Source organism: Mauremys mutica, chromosome 24 (assembly GCF_020497125.1).
Source record: "Mauremys mutica isolate MM-2020 ecotype Southern chromosome 24, ASM2049712v1, whole genome shotgun sequence".
Lineage (NCBI taxonomy): Eukaryota > Metazoa > Chordata > Testudines > Geoemydidae > Mauremys > Mauremys mutica.
In genome coordinates this window covers 12672213-12685100 of record NC_059095.1, presented here as the reverse complement: position 1 = coordinate 12685100, position 12888 = coordinate 12672213, and the positions used below count along the sequence as shown (strand labels likewise).

At 46.9% G+C, this 12888-nt stretch overlaps 1 protein-coding gene across 6 annotated transcripts in view; it reads right to left on the bottom strand.

Annotated features, from left to right (window-relative positions):
- Positions 1 to 7313, bottom strand: part of FZR1 (fizzy and cell division cycle 20 related 1) — a 38205-nt gene extending 30892 nt beyond the window's left edge. The window contains exon 1 of one of the 6 annotated variants that reach the window (XM_044998659.1): positions 6870 to 7313. The gene's annotated coding sequence lies outside the window, so the exon portion shown is untranslated. Of the gene's footprint in view, positions 1 to 3168; positions 3306 to 4602; positions 4626 to 6869 lie in introns of those variants that run through there. The other 5 variants (XM_044998658.1, XM_044998662.1, XM_044998663.1 and 2 more) reach the window with 5 other exon arrangements.
- Between the last annotated feature and the right edge of the window lie 5575 nt (positions 7314 to 12888).

Below are 12888 nucleotides of genomic sequence, written 5' to 3'. Positions count from 1 at the left end.
GCCTTGTTGAGACTGCCAGCATAGGAGGTGAGGTGCCAAACGTCACAGCAATGTTTTTTTACTGATATTGACACCTATCCATTAGGAAACGGACTTAAATACCTCCCACACAAACATATTTTGCATAAGCCACTGGGCAGAATAAAGGAAATGAAAGTTTTGTGAGTAAAGACACAAGATGAGTAAAAACAAACTGATGATGTGGTTCTTGTTTGGTCATAGACCACCGAACTCTACAGAATTTGTTTTTGTTGTACAGTAGAAACGCAGAGTTAACACCAGACTTACAAACTGACTGGTCAACCACACACATCATTTGGAACTGGAAGTACTCAATCAGGCAGCAGAGACCAAAAAAACCACACCACCCTGCAAATACTGTACAGTCTTAAACAAACTAATAAAAAAATAAAGGGAAAATTAAAAAAAATATATTTGACAAGGTAAGGGGACTGTTTCTGTGCTTCTTTCATTTAAATTAAGATGGTTAAAAGCAGCAGTTTTCTTCCGCATTGTAAAGTTTCAAAGCTGTATTAAGTCAATGTTCTGTGCAGCAGCAGTCAAAAAAGCGAACAGAATGTTGGGAATCATTAAGAAAGGGATGGATAATAAGACAAAAAAATATCATGTTGCCTCTATATAAATCCATGGTACACCCACACCTTGAATACTGCGTGCAGATGTGGTCGCCCCATCTCAAAAAAGATATATTGGACTTGGAAAAGGCTCAGAAAAGGGCAACAAAAATGATTAGGGGTATGGAACGGCTTCTGTATGAGGAGAGATTAATAAGACTGGGACGTTTCAGCTTGGAAAAGGGATGACCAAGGGGCGATATGATAGAGGTCTATAGAATCATGACTGGTGTAGAGAAAGTAGATAAGGACATGTTGTTCACTACTTCTCATAACACCAAATGAAACTAATAGGCAGCAGGTTTAAAACAACCAAAAGGAAGTCTTTTTTCACACAATGCACAGTCAACCTGTGGAACTCCTTGCCAGAAGATGTTTTGAAGACCAAGACAATGACAGGGTTCAAAAGAGAACTAGATAATTTCATGGAGGACAGGTCCATCAATAGCTATTAGCCAGGATAGGCAGGGATGGTGCCCCATGTCTCTGTTTGCCAGAAGTGGGAATAGGCGACGGGATAGATCACTTGATGATTACCTGTTCTGTTCATTCCCTCTGGGGCACCTGGCATTGGCCACTGACGGAAGACAGGATACTCTGCTAGATGGACCTTTGCTCTGACCCAGTATGGCCGTTCTTATGTTCTAAGCTGTTAAAAGACCATAATGTTTTGTTCAGAGTTACAACCAACCTCCATTCCTGAAGTATTCGTAACTCTGCGGTTCTACTGTATACAGTACAATCCCATTTATCCAAGGGGATCTGGCTCGTTGTGTGTATTAATACTCAAGTAGCACTTTGACAGAGGTTGAGGGGAAAAACAGTTACTGCATGGATAACCATGCATCCTAGAGCTGCCATGTTTTGAAGGAAACATTATCTCCTGGCCTGTACATTCCAGGACTACATTATCTTGCTTTATTGGAATCTGCCGATATACGTTTCTTTTACGCCACAGCTGCCACATGCAGTCTTATGTACAAGCCCCATGTGTCTAATTGTACTGTTATCCCAAATATTCACATGCATATACTGTAAAAAATGAGCTCCATGAAGGCACTATAAGAGTTTTTATCCAGACAATTATATTTTGTACTTTTTGTTTTCTAATGCCTCATGGATATGAGTCAACAGTGTGCCCTTGTTGCCAAGAAGGCTAACGGCATTTTGGGCTGTATAAGTAGGGGCATTGCCAGTAGATCGAGGGAGGTGATCATTCCCCTCTACTCGGCACTGGTGAGGCCTCATCTGGAGTACTGCGTCCAGTTTTGGGCCCCACACTACAAGAAGGATGTGAAAAAATTGAAAAGAGTCCAGCGGAGGGCAACAAAAATGATTAGGGGGCTGGAGCACATGACTTATGAGGAGAGGCTGAGGGAACTGGGATTGTTTAGTCTGCAGAAGAGAAGAGTGAGGGGGGATTTGATAGCTGCTTTCAACTACCTGAAGGGGGGTTCCAAAGAGGATAGATCTAGACTGTTCTCAGTGGTAGCAGATGACAGAACAAGGAGTAATGGTCTCAAGTTGCATTGGGGGTGGTTTAGGTTGGATATTAGGAAACACTATTTCACTAGGAGGGTGGTGAAGCACTGGAATGGGTTCCCTAGGGAGGTGGTGGAATCTCCTTCCTTAGAGGTTTTTAAGGTCAGGCTTGACAAAGCCCTGGCTGGGATGATTTAGTTGGGGATTGGTCTTGCTTTGAACAGGGGGTTGGACTAGATACCTCCTGAGATCCCTTCCAACCCTGATATTCTGATTCTATGAGAAAAAGTGCATGGAACTGTTAACAGTGCTATCCTAAGAAAACAGGTCTGCTGTATTGTAACCGAGTCTTACCAGACACCTGCAAATCTAAACCAAAATTGTAAAATGCATGAAGTCTGTAATTCTTGTAGAATTTTGCTGAAAAGCAAGCCATAAAATAAATAAATAAATAAAACAAAAAAACAGAACACACCTGATGTTTTAACTACTTAGAATACAATCCAGTCCCAGCCATAAAGAAAAATAAATCACAGCATTTATATAAATGCAGCAGCCCCAACCCACAACTTCACAAAATTCTATTTGTACATAAACCACAATTTTTAAATGTGAGAAACTTATCAGGATGGGAATTACTATTAGTGATGAACTCTTAAGCATGAAGCACTGTGCTAGCATCAAACACACCATTTCAATAACACTCAGCACTTCTCCCCAGGAAAGTGAGCACAGTGCCTTCAGAGAGCTACAAATCAAGTAAAATTAATTTAAAGAATAAAATGTTAAGATTGGGGAAGAGGTTTCATTTAGTTTTAGTGACTATTCCAAAGGAAGACTCTCCATCTACTGTAAAATAAAAGAAGCTGAGTTTAGGATTTCTAGACCTATGAATTACAGAACTTGTGCACCACCTCCTAAAAAAACATTCTAATCTTAAAACAAATGAAAGGGGGGAAATGGTTAGTAAGGAGACTGACAATAAGCTAGAGAGACCAGGTGGATGAAGTAACATCCTCCACTGGTTAAAGAGGCAAGCTGTCAAGCTTACACAGAGCTCTTCTTCAGGTCTGGAAAAGCTATAGAGCCCTTTCCCTCTAGGCTGTTTGTTTATATACAGCCTAGGGGCTAATGACACCTTGTTGTTGTCTTCCAGTGGTTTATGGGAACTGAATTTGGGTCTAGTCCCCAGCTGACAAGCGTTCACCTCATGAAAATCACCATCACAATTACCACCATTGTTACCAGTTTTGGCAATGAAACCAAGGATTGAAGAGGCCACAGAAACTGAATTACCCTTTTTGCTTCTAACAGAGACTCTTTCCAAGTGGGGTTGAGGTACATTGGCTGGGTAGGGAGGCCTCAAAATAGAAGTCTATTAGCTTTGTTTTGGTTTAGATGTACGTATACTACACTTCATTCCCTTAGTAATATGGATGCACCATACATCCGCTCAAGGACCTGTCTGGATTCTTGTAGTACATTTCAAGATCATAACCATTGTTCACAAGGACTGATTAGGGTAGAAATGAGAACAGCAGAAGACACATGCATGCAGTCAAGCAAATCTAACACACTAAGGCCTTGTCTACACTGCCACTTTACAGCGCTGAAACTTTCTCGCTCAGGGGTGTGAAAAAACACACCCCTGTATACTGCAAAGTGCTGTAAAGTGGTAGTGTAGACAGTGCAGCAGTGCTGGGAGCTACTCCCCTCATGGGGGTAGGTTTTTTACAGCAGTGGGAGAGCTCTCTCGCGGCACTGGTGCCGCAACTACACAGCCACGTTAAAACGCTGCCACGGCAGTGCTTTAACGTTGCTAGCGAAAACATACCTTAAGTGTGCTGCCCTTGTTATGGAGACTAATAGATACTCCAGTGTGAGAATTTTTAACAGCTGTTTTTAAGCAAGATTAAATTTTGAGCCTATCCACTTTGACGGCATCCCTATAAAAAAGGGAACAGTTTTGTGTTATTGAATGGTGCTGGCTTGATACTCTTGGAGAGTAGAACCCTCTATTCGTAGAATTGATACAGTACAGGCAGCAGTAGCACAAGTTTCCCTCACACTGCCCCATCGCTAGGTCTAAGGAGCAAATTCAGTCCCCAATAGCCCAGTCCAGTCTTGGTCTTTCTGCCAAGATGGCCAACTAAACTGACAGCCAGTGCCAAATGTGTTGCTATTTTTCATAACAGGGACACTTGTCACACCAGCACCTGGACAAATTCATTTCACAAAGGATGCTGAAAATGCAAGAAAACGATTTTTGGCTCCCAGGCTCAATACAGAAGGATCCACGTTTGAAAACAGTGTTGACGCACTAGTCAAAATCAGCCCCTTTTTAAACTCGGTTTGACTATCATTGACACCAAACCACTTCCAAAAACACATTCACAAGCAGTTGATGTGTATAGGAAATAGGCGCAGTTAAAGAAAACATTCAGATACATATTGCAACATTATAGCCCAAAGTCTTGTTGATTACCTTAAAGTAGGGCTGTCAATTAATTGCAGTTAACTCATGTGATTAACTAAAAAAAATAAAAATAAATCAGGATTACAAAAATTGATTGCGATTAATTGCAGTTTTAATCACACTGTTAAAAACAGAATATCAATTGAAATTTATTACATATTTTGGATGTTTTTCTACATTTTCAAATATTTTGATTTAAATTACAACACAGAATACAAAGTGTACAGTGCTCACTTTATATTATTTTTATTACAAATATTTGCACTGTAAAAATGACAAAAGAAATAATATATTCACCTCATACAAGTACTGTAGTGCAATCCTGTTATGGTGAAAATGCAACTTACAAATGTAGATTTTTTTTTGTTACATAGCGGCACTCAAAATAAAACAATGTAAAACTTCAGAGCCTACAAGTCCACTTAGTCCTACTTCTTATTCAGCCAATTGCTAAGACAAACAAGTTTGTTTACATTTAAGGGAGATGATGCTGCCCGCTTATTTACAATGTCACCTGAAAGTGAGAACAGATGTTTGCATGGCACTTTTGTAGCCAGTATTACAAGGTATTTATGTGCCAGATATGATAAACATTCATATGCCCCTTCATGCTTCGGCCACCATTCCACAGGACATGCTTCCATGCTGATGAGGCTTGTTAAAAAAAAAAAAAAAGCATTAATTAAATTTTGACTGAACTCCTCAGGGGGGTGGGAGGGGAGAAAAGAATAGCATGTATCCTGCTCTGTTTTACCCGCATTCTGTCCATATATTTCACGTTATAGCAGTCTCGGAGGATAACCCAGCACATGCTGTTTGTTTTAAGAACACTTTCATGCTGATTTGACAAAACACAAAGAAGGTACCAATGTGAGATTTCCAAAGATAGCTACAGCACTCGACCTAAGGTTTAAGAATCTGAAGTGCTTTCCAAAATCTGAGAGGGATGAGGTGTGGAGCATGCTTTCAGAAGTCTTAAAAGAGCAACACTGTGATACGGAAACTACAGAACCTGAACCACCAAAAAAGAAAATCAACCTTCTGCTGGTGGCATCGCACTCAAGATGATGAAAGTGAACATGCGTCAGTCAGTCTGCACTGCTTTGAATCGTTATTGAGTAGAACCTGTCATCAGCATGGATGCAGGTCCTCTTGAATGGTGGCTGAAGATGAAGGGACATATGAATCTTTAGCACATCTGGCATGTAATTATCTTGCAACACCGGCTAAAACAGTGCCATGTGAATGCCCGTTCTCACTTTCAGGTGACACTGTAAACAAGAAGTGGGCAGCATTATCTCCTGTAAATGTAAACAAACTTGTTTGTCTGAGTGACTGGCTAAACAAGAAGTAGGACTGAGTGGACTTGTAGACTCTAACATTTTATATTGTTTTATTTTTGAATGCATTTTTTTGGTACATAATTCTACATTTGTAAGTTCAACTTTTATTATAAAGAGATTGCACTACAGTACTTGTATGAAGTGAACTGAAAAATACTATTTCTTTTGTTTTTCACAGCACAAATATTTGTAATAAAAAATATAAAGTGAACACTGTACACTTTGTATTGTGTTGTAATAGAAATCAATATTTGAAAATGTAGAAAGCATCCGAATTTTTTTTAACAATGGTATTCTATTATTAACAATAGGATTAATGACAATTATTTTTTTAATTGCTTGACAGCCCTACCTTAAAGAGATGAGAACTACTTCTGTAAATCTTAAATAAATCATCCCCAAAGTATGACAGGGCACTGCATTGGCTCCGCTGGAGCAGACCTGTGTAAAGCCAACCTGAATAAGGAGGCCCTGTGCACATCTGCCAGCCAAACGGTGCCCAGAGTCAGGTCGAGGGGAGGGCTGGCTAGGCCCCCGAAAAGAAACGTGTGCCCCCCTCACACACACATCATGTTTGCTGGGGCCCCACGCCACCCCTTTCACCTCCCTTACAGACACTGCTGGGGCCCCGGAGCTCAGGGCACTGGCTCAAGTGACCCCTTCGCTCCCCCCAGGCCGAACCGTGATTTAGGTGGGGAGCGGGGCTAACCTGGAGCTACCCCCCCCGCACACAGATCAAAGAGCCCTGCGCCCCCGGGGGCCCGGGCACCCCCGCCCCCCAAGGCCTGAGCCCCGCGCCAGGGGGATCCCGGGCCCCTCCGCCCCCCAAGGCCTGAGCCCCGCGCCCCCGCGGTAGGGGGAGGGCCGGGCCCCTCCGCCCCCCAAGGCCCGAGGCCTCCCCCCGGAGGCAGCCGGACGCAGCCCCGCACCTACCCAGCCAGCCCGGCTCCTGCTCCGCCTCCTCCTGTCACTCTCCGCCGGCCTCAGCCCTCAGCGCTCCCCAATATGGCGGCCGCTCCTGCCCGGCCCCTGCGCTCCCCGCGGCTCCGCCCCCTCCCCGCGCGGTGCATCACGGGAGCCTCCTCCCCCTCGCCCCATTCGAATCAATACAGGAAGGAGGAGATACGCTCGTTGCCCATGGCAACCACTGAGGCCTAGTGGCGCCGGGCTGAGGCAGGGGCAGGGCCTCCATTTAAAGTCTTTCCGCCCGGGGGCAGGGGGATGGGTTCGGGCCTGGGCTGGAGTTTGGGAGTCGGCCGGGCCTGGCGGGAGGTTGTGGAGCCGGGGCTGCGTTTGGGGCCTAGCGGGAAGTTGGGGGGCTGGCGGAGGTTATGGGGCCGGATGTGGGTTTGGGGGACTGTCGGGGCGTTGTGGCCCCCGGGGTGGATTTCGGGGGTTGTAGGGCCGGGGATGGGTTCGGGGGCTGGAGGGGAGTTGTGGGGTTGGAGGGCTGGTGTGCCATTGTGGGTTGGGGTGTTGTGGGGGTGGGCTTGGTGCCTGGTGGGGGGTTGTGGGTTTGAGGGGCTGGCAGGGGGTTGTAGGGCTGGGGGTGGGTTGGGGGGTTGTTTGGGGGGCTGGAGGGGTGTGAGGGGGTTGTGGGGGTGGGTTCAGTGCAGTGGGGGGTTAGGAGATTGTGGGGGGGTTTGGGGCCTGGTGGGTTGTGGGTTTGAGGGGCTGGCAGGGGGTTGTGGGCCCCGGGGTGGGTTGCGGGGGTTGTAGGGCTGGGGATGGGTTCAGGGGTTGGGGGGCTGGAGAGGAGTTGTGGGGGTGGGTTCAGTGGGGTGGGGGGTTAGGAGGTTGTGGGTGGGTTTGGGGGGTTGTGGGTTTGAGGGGCTGGCAAGGGGTTATGGGCCCATCGCTGGGTTTGGGGCCTGGCAGGGCTGGGGGGTGTCCCATTGAGAATTATTACACAATTTGCCATCATCTCCATGGCACGGTTGCCATAGTGCCGGTGAGGCAGTAATGAGAACCGCCAGGTGATGTGCTCTGCTCATGTTGCTGGCTGGGCCGGGTTTATAAAAGCAGAGCCAGGCCTCCGTGGACATAGTAGAGGTCCGAGAGCAGGGGTTGTATTCCACCACCCAGCCTCCCTCCCTGGCATTGTCAACTGGCCTCTCACAGTGACTGGCACTGGTGCGTGCACGTCTCCCTGCAGAAGCCTGGGGTAATGGTTACTCTACAGCCCAGCCATGGCATATAACAGTACCTGATGTATCTGTGCAGGGAGGCACCAGAAAATCTAACTTTGCACAGCAGACCCAGTGTAATCAGCTCTTATGATTTTATTGCAACTCACCAATATTTGATTTGTTTCCTAAAGGGCCCACTTCTGCAGTCACATGATTATATTAAAATCTCAGCTGTATTTATTTTTTTGCAGTAAGTTTATAGTGATCAGGATTATAGAGGAAAAAGTGGGAAATGTGACCTGAGTGAACCTTAAAGACTCAGAAACCTGAAAACAAATAAAAAGAACCCAATATTTATTAAAATCTCATTAATTTTGAGCCAATCTCATGATCGGTTGGGACATGACTCATGATTTTTGAATGCTTGGGGTTGGCAATTCTGCAAGATGCTGCCATCTTCTTTGGCTGTATGTGATCTGTGGGAAACCCCATGTTGGTGCTCAGTCAGTGTAGCAAAAAGTCCCTCCAGTCACAGCTACATGACATCCATGATGCTGTGACACTGAAAACCTCCGTCTCTCTTTAAGAATCGTATGGTGAATGCCTATCTAATGATCTAAAATGAGAGGGATGGTGCATGCTTCTTCATTCCCTGTGCTCTGAAAGTTCATATTGGCACGGTTTTGGCTTCTGATGTCAAAGCAAGTTTTCCTGAGAGCTCAGAATCCAATAAGAATTTCAGGACTGCCAACAATTTTACAGTGAATTTAAGAGATTATTAGCTGCTTTCCCATGATGCTCCCAGTCACACCTGGAATAGCCAGCAGCTCAGGAATTTGGGCTTAGCTTTCTGTCATACATTCTGTAGCCAGCAGAGGCTGCTGGTCCGATCCCAGAGCAGGGCGGCAGCTAGGGAAGCTCACAATTACTTGTCTCCGCCTCCCCCATCAAGAGGCGCTGTATGGGGATGGAGTTGGTGTGAAGGCAGTGAGGGACAGATACTGGACCACTATCCTTTTCCTGCAGGAGGCCACATGGCGAATGTGGTAAAAGTGCCACCCAGGGGCGGCTCTAGGTATTTTGCCACCCCAAGCACGGCCAGCAGGCTGCCTTCGGTGGCTTGCCTGCGGGAGGTCCTCGGTCCCGCGGATTCGGTGGCACGCCTGTGGGAGGTCCGCCAAAGCCAGGGGACCAGCGGACCCTCCGCAGGCATGCCGCCGAAGGCAACCTGCCTGCCGCCCTCACAGCAACTGGCAGTGCGCCCCCTGTGGCTTGCCGCCCCAGGCACGCACTTGGTGTGCTGGTGCCTGGAGCCGCCTCTGGTGCTACCTGTGAGGGAACTCACAGCACTGGTTTGCAGACATTGCCAGCAGTGGGTGCTAAAAGGGCGGATATAAGAGAAGTGACTGTAGTGGAAACTCTTAGCTCCTCAAGTATCAGCCTCTTCCAGCAGGAGTCAGTGCACAAGGTCCAGGGCTGAGCTCAGCCAGGATTCCTCACAGTCCCCAGCTGTGAGCCAGGTGGTGAATTTCAGGATCAAAATAGCCAGTGACCTGTTGTGTCAAGATGGCTCTGGCTGGGTTTGGTAAATGTATGGGGGTGAAAAGAGGTGAAATATTTTATATGCACAAACAATATAGATCTGTAACACCTACATTCTTTTATAGCAGAGCAGCTGTTGTTGCCCAATAGTCTCTGCCATATGCTAGCATTCCACTGACTACAGAAGATGCGTTGGAAATCATTTTGGTTTTGCTTGAGTTCTTTTTATTGCTCTGATCAATAAACTGAACCAATATGGTTTCCATATTTAATGAAGGACTGACACCCAAGCTCTGGCAGCTACTCAAATTCAGATCCTTACTCAAGACCCAAAAGCCAGCCAATGCCTCAGCCTTGATGATTAATAAATCAGAGCAAACTTTATTCATTTAAAATAATTCATGTGACTTAGAACCACCATGATGTCCCAGTCCCTAATATGTACAGCTGCATGATCTGATGCTGTCGCACTCAACCCTACTCTTTCCTAAATTCTGGGTGCATTAGAGAGAGGAGGTGGGAGGGTTGATATCCAAATTCTGAGTGGGGATTAGGATCTGGGTTCTGTGCAAGTCATGAGGTGAGAGGTAATTTGGATCTGGGTTCTGCATGTACGTTTCAGGAGAGGATCTGCAAACCGGTTGGGAGGAATCAAAATCCAAATTCTGGGTGCAAGCCGAAGGGGAACTGGGATATGAATTCTCGCTGCAGATCAGGAGGAGATTTAGGGTGTGCGTTCTGTGTGCAGGTCAGGGGAGGGAAAGGGATCACTATCTGAGCTCTGGTTGATGGGGTGGGCGGAAATCAGGATCCAAGTTCCAGTTGCAGTGTGTTCTCATCTCCGTCTGTCCTGGGCAGCACTGCAGGGCCCATTTGGCTGCCTAGGCACCCTGAGGCCAGCTGAAAACAAAGCTTAGCAGCAAGGGCCAGGAGATCAAAAATCAGACAGCCCTTCCTTCCTCCTCTTTGCCTGGCCCAGCGCAGTCCCTTGAAGGAGTAGGTGGCAAGGGAAGTCCTGATTAGGTAGGAGCCTCAGGTGCACAGGACATACATTCTCGAACAGGGGAGAAGTCCTGCTGAAACGAGCAGGGTTCTGCATAAGCACGGTGGGGATCCAAGTGCAGAATTGGGGCCTTTGTCAGATTCTCCTTTTATTTGTGTGGGGTTTACACAGAGCAGCTGGGGACAGAAAAACATGAAGCGAAGGGGGAGGGAGGAAAAGAGATGTCAAAGCCACACACAGTGGGAGGGATGAGACCAGAAACTACTTTTACTTACATTTTTTTTAAAATGGTCTGTTTTGCTTTAATCTTTGTAACCCCCCTGGAAGATGAAAGACGATAAAAGTATCTGTAGTTTACAACATACCCTGAGACACTTGGGAAGGACACTATGTCCATGGACGCTGCATTATATTATACTTTGCACTGGGAAAAAAATTGGGACTGGAACTTGCTCTTCTGGTCATCCAGAAACACGCGCTTCCAAGACACTGGATCTTGTTCATTTGTTAGAATTCAGAATTGGCTGGTGAGGAAAAGCTCATCGTCCAAATTAATATTAATGACAAACATGGCATTGTGCCATGTTCTCGTTTACATAGGATCCTTCACAATTCTCTCAGGCTGTGCTGCAAATTAAACACTTCCGTTAATCAGGATTCAGTCAATGACCAGTTTTTAGCATTTCACAGTTTTTCCAGATGCTGGTTGTGCAGCTGTGAAGTAAAACAGAAATATACAAGACAGGCATTTTAAGCCTAATCCTATACTCTTGTTATTAACTTTAAGCATACGAGTCGACCCACAAAGTTCAGAACAGACCCACTGAGTTTGATGGAATCATCACAGTTCAGGGCAACTGCACTTGTATTCCTGATCCATGGTCCACTCCAGCAAGAGCACCCGCTCTAGGCTCCTGGCTCCTCAGCCATCATCTCTCTCAGGCAGAAACCTGCCTCTCTCCTGACCTGGGTTTTTCCAGGCTGCACAGTCCCCTGCGTACACTGAGTTCCCCAGCAAGCCAGACAGCCTAACCTGGCCAGTGTCTGCACTTTGCTCTCTCCTCCGAGTCTGCGAACAGTTCTAACTGCCCACAGTTAGTTATAAGGTTCACTCGGCCCAAGCAAGCATATTTATTCTTAAGGTGAAAGCATTACAAAGAAAACATTCAAACAATAGAAGAACCCCCGATCCTGCTAATAAGCTTCCCGGACCTCACCCATGGAAGGACTTCCAAGTTCCAACCCGTTCTAGGAAGGATTGAGGCACCCCATGCACAGAAGGTCCTGAGTCACTTTAAACTCAGGCTGTTTATCCAAACGTCCTTTCTTTGTCTGTTGGTCTCTGGAGAATCCAGTTTGGATCAGTCCATGCAGCCTCTCCAGGTAGTGGCACCTCTCTGGAGGTGTTACAACCTGAGTGAATTTGGCTAATCAACCCCCCCACACACACACACACACTGTTCTTAGTTCCTGGAGGGCTCTGGTCACCCTTCCCCATGAAATTACTTACCGTCTCCGGCCGTCCATGGTACCTATACATACTCAATACAGTAAGATCTCCCAAAGATATTTCAGGCAACTGCCATAGCTGTCAGGATTAAAATTAAGCAGATGCATAAATCTTTGCAGGAGCGCTGCCTAAGACTGAGACTGTAGCGTTATCAGCCACCCATTCCATTAACCCTTTGTTCAGGCCAGGATTTAGGTAAATCCTGTCTAATGCCTGTAAGCAGCATTGGCTTTATGAGTCAGTTTGGAAGCTAGAGAGTCAGAGAGAACCACAGGGTCTCTCTGCATCTAGCTGCTCCAGGAGCAACCCCCCCCGCCCTTCTTTACAACTGAGCCCTGTCTCTCCTGTGCTGGGGGAGGCTTTGCAAAGTCCATCTCTCCAGCCCTTTGATTTTTAAAAACCAATCGCCTCGGTGTTAAAACGGGAGCAGTCGGCGAGCTCAAGCCTCCATTGAGGTTTTGTAAATAGATATTTACCAGGGAGCATCCGGAGAAATACTTGTATGTACGGGGGGGGGGGGGGGGATCAACTTCCCTGCAGCCTTTGCAACCCCCGCAGCGCAGCAGCGTGTTGGTGCCTGGAGCCCCGGACGGGGACCCGGCCAGGCGAGCCCCTGGTGCGTTTACACGAGCCGGAAGCGTGTCCCGGGCTGCCCGGGCGCGGGAGGCAGAGACCGGCAGAGGGAGCTCCGCTGCCGAGCCAGCTTCCCCGCCCCTCGGCCGGCCCGTGACCGCCGCTCTCCGGCAGGTCACTTCCTGCGGGGGCCGG